Genomic DNA, 9,309 nt, shown 5'->3' with positions numbered 1-9,309 from the left:
ATTCTTGAAAATCTCATAGAGGGTAAGTGATGAAAATGATAGTGTAGATGAATTTCTAGCCAATGACAATGTTTAATGTGTTGTATTATGTATTATTGATCACTTTTCCACTTGTACCATAGGTTGTGCTTGTGTGGTTGATTGTGATTGAACCTCTTACAGTAGAGACAGTAAATGAAAGTCTACGACATGTAAACTTCTGGACCTTGGGATTAATCCCCTTCTGTGTTCCACCATGCTCCATTGGAGTAATGGTTTCAGTGATATGTTATGTATTGTAATGTTTGATATGACATGATGCATTGATAGATATGATGAATGACAAAATATATGATAGAATATATGATAGTATGTATGAGATGTATCTACGGCCAGTAGATTAGGTATTACGCATTTACTTTCTTATGGGATGTAGCAAAAGCCTCTTGAAAGTGTTTGCATGTATGGATTTTCCTTGGAAGTAGCAAAATTTCTTGGGGTTTGATTCCTATGAAATGTAGCAAAAGTTTCACGAAAGGTCCATACCATAACATAAGACGTAGCAAAAGTCTTATGAACATATAATAACAGAAACAACAGGAACCTTCCTTGAAAAGGGATTGAATTCTATAAGACGTAGCAAAAGTCTCATGGAGGTTCCGTTAGATAATATGATGTATGTATGTTATCTTCAAATGTTATGTATGCACTGTAAGTGAACTATAGGGTGGAGTGATCCTCCAAGGACTCGTAGTTTATTGAGATTTTTATCTCACATCATGTTGTAGGCAATATATTTCAAGTACCTCCATAGATGGAGAGGGAGCTTTGCTTGGCAAGAGGCCAGCTTAGATTCTATCAGATAACATGTGGATTTTCTGTTTACATCTTAATGTATATGTATCATGTTGATAGATTTATTTTGAGTATTCACATGAGTTTTATTTTGAGGCCTAGATGTTGGCTATATGTATTTTACATGATTACAATGTTATATATTTGTTAGAGAGCAAATAAGATGGATTATGTATATGAATTATGTAATATAGACATTGGGTAATTATTGTTCAATGTGTACTTGAGATATATTGTTGTATGTTGGATTACTTGAGATGTTGTTAAATGTACAATCATGTAAGTGAACATAATTGAAAACCTATGCTTGAGATAATGCTAGGTGAGCCATGGAGGTATAAGTGGCAAACGAAAGTCTTAAGGACTTGATAGAATATTATAAGAAGATGTATGATGAGATAACTTGTAAATCAAGTAATGTATACCTAAGTAACTTGAGAAGCAAGAAACAGTAATGAGATGGCTTGGAGCCTAAATTATGTATATGTTATTAGATATGCAAGAGAATGTAAGTACACTTATGTTTGTTGGGCATATGGTTGTCAATCAGGTCAATTAGGTACCTCCATGGGATAAATTTCCCAAAGTTTAAGTGTGCAACCAGAAGGGAACCATTTTGGGTCCTGGGGAGCGTGCTTTCAGAAAAGGATTCAAAGGGCGCGCTAAAGCGCTTTGAGAGCATATTTTACGCGTTAATTAATTTGGAGGCAGTAGCTACCCATCCTAGCAGCTAAAGCGTGCTAGGAGAGCTAGATGGGGAAAAATATCTGACGAGGGTGCTAAAACGCGCTAGAGCGTGCTGATCAAGGAAATTTTACGTGCAGCAGTACACTTATGGGTGCTAAAGCGCGCTACCCAGTATTGAAAATCATGAGCCTTACACCATTGTGGCTTATGGAGGCTACATGGTTAATGATGTTAATTTTATATAAGATGTTTATGCACAATGTATAGGTTACAATTAAGTATTTGAACTATGTGAGTACGAAATAAATGTTTATGCAAGTAAGTAAAAGAAAAATTTATCCGCAATTTTAATTCAACTGTTGTGATTGTAACTGCGTTTAATATCATATGCAATACTAACAAAATGGTTCTAGAATGGGGTGTTACACTAACTTGGAAATAGCATACAGAGACCAGTAAAACAATAAAAGAAAAATTGAAAAAAAAAATGAAATAAAGAAAGGATTGAGATATCTCCCTTGAATTTGAAAATTGATGTTCGGTGTCTCTATCTTGGTGTCTATTCCTCAGTCAAAGCATGCTATGCGGCCAACAATTCCCAGATTCAAAACATTATTGTCCTCAGCAATAAACTCTAATCTAGACATAAAGCAAATTAGTTCTGCGTACTTAGAACACACATACATATTAAATACAATAACATGATAATACCAATATCAAATATCAAAATAAGTATATATCTCAATACCGTAGCAAAATAAAAATAAAATAAAATAAAAGACTAAAAAGATATGGTGCGCGGTAATATGGAGAGTTTAGGGGTCGCGATGCTGAAGGTGCCACATTGGCGTTCCAAGCGCAGCAAAACATAGACTAAAGGGGTTCTGGCACCGTGGTGGCGCTAGTAGCACTGTGAAACAGAGAGAAAGAGGTGGCACCATAAAACAGAGGAGCCATGGGTTGATGGCGCTATTAGCGCCAAGCTAACTTGAAGAATTTTGAAAATTTCCTTTACCTGATTCATTTATAATTTAAACTGTTACATGTAAACACCATCGCTTAGAAAAATTAAAATTAAAGACAAACCTAAGATAAAAAGAAACTTAAGAAAAATTATAAGAAATAACAAAACTTATTGGGTTGCCTCTCAATCAACGCTTGTTTTAGATCCCAAGTCTGACGCGACAACTTGTGATTATGGTGGCTAGTAGCTTGAGCCCAGTGATGACACCATCCCCTTGTTCAAAATTTGTGCCTTGTCATAGTGGTACTCATACGCATATGGATGAGGAGGAGTGGCTTCAGGAACTTTAAACTTAGTCTTTATGTGTTTCCTTTTTCTCTTGGGCTTTTCCATCTTAACCTTTGGCTTGCGTTCCTCTAATGGACTTCCTTCTCGTTTCTTTTCTCATCGTTTTTTCAAAAATGTAATAAGCTTGATCTTCAGGTTGAGCTGCAAGAAATGGAACTTCTTTTGTAAATACTTTGAATGTTACTCGCTCTCCATCCACCCTCAGTATCAGCTCATCCTTAGGTACATCGATTAGTGCTCCTGAGATTGCTAAGAATGGCCTCTGAAGATCATAGGAACACTAACATCTTCATCAATGTCAAGGATAACAAAATCAACAAGAATAAAAAATTTATCTACCTTGACGAGCACATCTTCCAGAATGTTATGTACTTGCTTTGTTAAGTGGTCGACCAGTTGAAGAGTTATCCTAGTTGGCTTTACTTCCTTAATTTTTAGCATTTTTATTAGGAATAGTGACATTACATTGATGTTGGCACCAACGTCGCATAAGACTTTATCAATAGTCATTTTGCCAATTGTGTAGGGAATGCTGAAATTTCCAGGATCCTTTACTTTCGGAGGTAGCTTCCTCAATATTATCGCACTGCACTCCTCTGTCAATATGGTGGGTCGTTCCACTGTAAGCTTCGAATTCTTGGACAGGATTCCTTCAGAAAATTGGCATACGAAGACATTTTCTCTAAAATTTTTGCAAAAGGAATGTTAATAAGCAATTTCTTAAAATTATCTAAAAACTTAGACCATTGCTTCATTTGCTTCTGTTGCTTGATCCTTTGCAAATAAGGTGCCTTAGCATAGGGAGAAGTTTCAAATAGCTTTTCCTGTTCTTTAGATTTATTCTTCATATTTCTCTCTGAGCTGTCAATCTTTTCAGTAAACTTTCCACCAATGATTATAACCTTATCATCGGCTGCACCCTCTACTTTCTCATTAACCAGATTCTCACCCTCAACATTATTGTCATCTCTTTGTATAGCTATTGTATTCTCCAAAGGCTAAGTCATTATCCCATTCCTTGAGTTCTCTATACTCTATTTGGGCTGAGGAGTATCACCTTTCCACTTCTGGTAGTGGTAGCATTGCAGTGCTCTCTTCGGTTGACTTTAGTGTCTCTAGGAAAGGTCCATTGGTTCCTCTCAGCCAATTGTCCTAACAACTGTCCAATTTGTTTTTCAGATTCCTTATTGATGCTTCTTGGTTCTTGAAAGAGACTTTGGTTTCTTGCATAAATGCAGTTGTCTCATTTCTGAAGGCATCAGTACCCGGCAACGACGACAAAAACTTGTTGCAATCACGATAAGTATACCGGTCGTATAAGTAAAAAAATGATGACTAAAGTATCATTTCCACGAGGATCGATTTACCAAGCATTATTTTCACTACTCTACCAAAGTTGGATTAATTGGAAAAAAATTTATGGAATTGATTAAGATGGTAATTATAAAAGAACAAATGCCAAGAAACAATTAAATGCAAGAAAATGATTCAAATAATTAAAAGATGGGTTGAAAATCAAGAATGTAAGACACAGTTAGGGTTTCTATCAGTGTTATAAAAACCGGACCGAACCGGCCGAGTCGAACCGAAATTCGGTAAATCGGTCATGTGACCTGGTGTGAACCAGAATAAATCGGCCGATTTTACCAAAATCGGTGACTCGCCGAGTCAAAAATAAACAACATAAGGGAAGGAAGAACGTCGAAAAAAATGGAACGGTGGCCGTCGGGGAGGGTGGAGATGACTTGGCCGGCAATGGGGTCCACCAGGGAAGGCCATACGGTGTTACCGATGTCTCGCCAGAGATCTGGTCGGTGCAGAGGCGGTAGAGGCGATAAACAGACACGAAGAAGAAGTAGCTTAAACTTGTTGATACTTGAACTTGTTAAGGCCTAGGCCAATGTGGCATCTATGGCAAAGAAGAAGAAGCATATAAAGAGGCAAAGAAATGATAGCTATTTTCAAAAGAGAAAGAGATAGAGATATGATAGCTATTTTCAAAATAGAGTCTGATAGCGTGATAAAAATGAAATTGGGAATATGATGGGTTTGGTGAAATAGTTGTACGAGTGAAATAGCGTGATTAAAACGAGATGATAGCTGCTTTGCATTTATTATATTGTATTGGAAAATGAAATTTACTGAATTGCATTTATTACATTGTTAAAGTGAAAGGAGTAGTTGATTGTCAAATGGAACAACACTTTTGCAAAGTTACAACTTTTTTAAAAGTTTATTATATTAAATTGTATTTGAAATGTGATATTTTTTCTTTTGGAATACAAAATATAATATTCTTTATTAATAAAGTTAGGATATTTATTTACCAAAAAGAAGAGAATATTTGAAATTGAAATTATTTTTACAAGTATTTAAATATATCTACAATTTTTTAATATAATTATAAATTTATAAATATTTACCGGGTCATGCAATTTAACCAGTGACACACTGGTTGAACCAGTGACCCACTAACCTAATACCTCGATCGGTTCAATAACCGAGTCGAGTTTAACAACATTGGTTTCTATTTCCCCTAATTTCCTCTTAACTAATCTATTTCCCCTCTCAAATAACATTCAAACTTATGTTGCCAAACAATTCATCCCTAAATTAATCAAAATTCAATCCCTTGGTATTTTAATTCTTTGACCTATTAAGAATCCTAATTCCTTAGTAATCCCGCTTAGATCAAGCATTAAGAGCAATGATTAGCAACCTCTCAGATTCTATCAATTTATTCCTAGATCAAACAAGACCTGACAGTTTATTCATATTAGAATCATACACCAACAACTTTATTGTCATGCATAACTCAAGTATATCCCTTTATAATTGGCCAGTTCACAAAAGAATTAAGAATGATAAGCAGAATAATTGCGCAACATGAAAACAAGAACATTATATTGAGAGGAAAAAGTAAATTAATTCAAGATTAAAAAGGGTTCCATTTAGCCCTAACTATAAAAGAAACTAGTTAGACATGGCAAAGGAAATAAAAACAAAATATGAACGAAAACTATAAAAATACATCTCCCCGTGTTTGGTCCCCAGCTCCCTCTTAGTCCAAAAAGCTTCTTTAGAAAGTCATAAAGGTAATATTTATAAAGACTCCAATACCTAGGAATTAGGATTGAGCTTTTCTTTCTTGGGTGCTCAGGTGCTGAATCTTTTAAATTTTATCTAATTTTTGTAGCAATCGTGATATTTGTGTCTCCATATCTTCCCAAATATCTAAAACACCTGGATAAAAATTAACATAATTAATCATAAAAAATAAAATAATAATCATTCATCTTATTATTTCAATATTAACAATTTAAGACATTAAATTCATAATTTAGTCCTTAATTTTGGAGTTTTAAGACTCCATTTTGCAATCAAAACATTATGAATTTAAGGTTTATCAACTATCAACTATCAACTATGTGGAGCCGCCTTAGAATTGATTCTCTCATGTGTGATCAATATTGCATTAAATTTATGATTTTATTATGTTTTTGTAATTGATTACATTACTTTATAAATCTCTTGATATCTTGTTCAAACACATTTTATTGATTATACTTATATCATTTACTTTTATTTCTCAATTGCTCTTATAACTTTGTTTACCCTTCCTGTTCAATGTGATTATTATGCCATCATTGAGTATGTGCGATTCACCCTTCTTTTAGTTTACCATCCAGATCACTAGGTAGCTGAGTAGCATACTGCTAGGTAGGGGTGGTAAACAAACCAGGGGCCTTTGACTCGACTCGTGAAGGCCTGAACCTACATGTTTGAAATTGGTTATTGGAACCGGGCTTGGACTTGTATAAAAGCTCGTTTAATAAAAAGGCTTGAGGCTCCAATTCAAAAGCTCGGCCTTGGAGCCTCTCAGGCCGACCTAGTATATTAATTTTTATTTTTATTTTATATTTTTTATACTACTTGTAATCGTCCCCTCTCTCTTCTCAATCCATTTCACCCCTTTTTTTGGTTAAACAGATTTTTTGAATAATTTTGTTCTATATTATGCTGTTTAGATATACATTGAATTTATGAATATTTATGGAATTACTAGTGGTGATGATTGTATATTCTGTTGGATAAATTTTTGTTGTCTTATTTTTTTTTTAAACAGGCTAACAGGTCAAATCAGGCTTTTATTTTTTGTAAATAAGACAGGCCAAGGCCGATAATTATATTCGTAACAGGTAACAGGCTAGGTCAAGCTGACACATTTAAACGCAGGCTTAGCCTTTTAAGACCAAAGCTCGGCTCGGCTCGGCTCGGCCCGTTAACACCCCTACTGCTAGGAGTGGCTAATCATTTCCTAGAATATTTTGGTAGTCCTCTTTCATATAAGAGTCATTATTTTCTTATTTTAGAACTTTGAGCATTCTGCATCTATGAGAAATTTGTTAGTGGTGTCTTTTGGATTGTATTTAAGCTTCTAAATCATGGATTAAATATTTTGTTGTTGATGTTGCTGATTGATGTTGTATACATTGCATATCAGATGTTTGGTTTGTTTTGGCATGTTAGAAATATAAAGGAAACTCTATCAAAATTCCAATAAATTCGCAATATTAATCAGTTAAAATTTCCTTTTGTTTTTCAGGTTCTTTGTGAAAGATATGCTAACTAGACTAAGGGTGTTTATGTTACCTTAGCATGTGCCGGTCATGGCTGAAATTTGGGTTGTGACAAAGTTGGTATCAAAACTTAGGTTATAGGTCTTATTAGCTACAGAGATGGGATGCTGGTAGAGTCTTAAGTAATTTGTGTACCCAGGCACAACATACTTGCAAGAAGCTATTAGCACCCTATGTTCACCCAAAAGTTTCTTTTTGAATTGTTATTTGAATTTATTCTTATTTTCTCGATTTCCTTCCAAAATTCTTGTTTCCTATTTGAGCATATATATATATATATATATATATAGTTTGTGGATGTACAATGACTGTACCTAAGTATTGGTGCAGTCATATAAAATTATGTTGTTTTATAGTGTTAAAAGTATTAAACATGGAGAATCATAATCATAATGACTGTACCTAAAATCCTGCCATTTCCAGGACTTATCCACATCAACCATGTCAGCCACAACCATCTCCTGCATTTCTATAAGGATTTCCTATACCTTGTGATTAATAAGAGGCCCAATAGATAGCCATTTATCAAACCAAAAAGAGGTTCCCTGGCCATTACCCACCATCATTACTGAACCTTGATAAACTTTATCCCATACCCGAGACATTCCTGACCAGAGATTGGAGCATCCCTTCTTCTTTGGTATACTAGGCAGAAGACCACTCTCCACTTTATACTTGTTTTTCAACACTTGGACCCACAAATCTTCCCTATGTGTCAGCAAGGCATGGCCAATCTTCATCATGTATGCTTTATTGGTCATTCTCAGGTTCCTTATTCCCAAACCCCCATTCTCCTTAGATTTGCACACAACATTCCAAGGATAAGCATATATCTTCCTCCTTTCCGAATTTGAACCCCAAATGAAGCTTCTCATTTTTTGTTCCACAACATCACAAGTCCCTACTGGAATAAAGGAAGTCTGCATGACATAAGAAGGGATTGTTGCCAACACAGCTTTTGTAAGTACCACCCTACCAGCCAAGGATAGGGTTTTTTCCTTCCAAGCACTCAGCCTTTTATTGGTTTTTTCCAGAATAAATCTGAATGTACTCTTATTCACTCTCTTATGAAGAATGGGAATCCCAAGATATTTCCCTAAGTCAGCAGTGATTTGAAAGCTCAAACTGAGACTTAGCTCTTTTTTTCTGTTGTGGTTAACATTCCTGGAGAAGAAGCATATAGTCTTGTTGTTGCTAATTTTCTGGCCAGAAGCATCACAAAATTTACTCAGAATACTCCCAATCAGGTTGGCTTGGTCTACACTAGCCTCAGAGAAGATAAGTAGGTCATCAGCAAAGAATAAGTGGAAAATTGGGGGACCATTCCTTCCCAACTTAATTGGTTGCCAGGCTTTGCTCTCAACAGCTGTGTTTATCAAGTGTCCCAACCTCTCAATGCACAACACAAATAGATAAGGAGACAAGGGGTCTCCTTGTCTAATTCCCCTAGATGGAGCAAAGTATTCGGTTTGAGATCCATTCCAAAGGATATTCATGGTAGGAGAAGATACACAAGTCATAATGAGCTCCACTAATCTGCTGGGCAGCCCTGCCAGAATAAGAGTTTCCTCCAAGAAAGACCACCTCACTCTATCATATGCTTTCTCTAAATCTACCTTGATTGCCATCCAGCCCTTCTTGCCTTTCTTGGCTCTCATGGAGTGAAAGATCTCTTGACTAATAATGATATTATCAGAGGCCTGTCTCCCTTTAACAAAACTGCATTGATTTGGCATTACTAGGGAGTTCATGTGCTCTTTTAGCCTAGCTGTGATAATCTTGGTAACCACTTTGTAAACAACATTACACAGGCTTATGGGCCTGAACTCGCTTATC

Source organism: Gastrolobium bilobum, unplaced genomic scaffold (genome assembly GCF_033153095.1).
Source record: "Gastrolobium bilobum isolate Gb01-03AN ecotype WA unplaced genomic scaffold, APGP_CSIRO_Gbil_v1 utg25720, whole genome shotgun sequence".
Taxonomy (NCBI): domain Eukaryota; kingdom Viridiplantae; phylum Streptophyta; class Magnoliopsida; order Fabales; family Fabaceae; genus Gastrolobium; species Gastrolobium bilobum.
Note: the sequence above shows the minus strand (reverse complement) of the source record.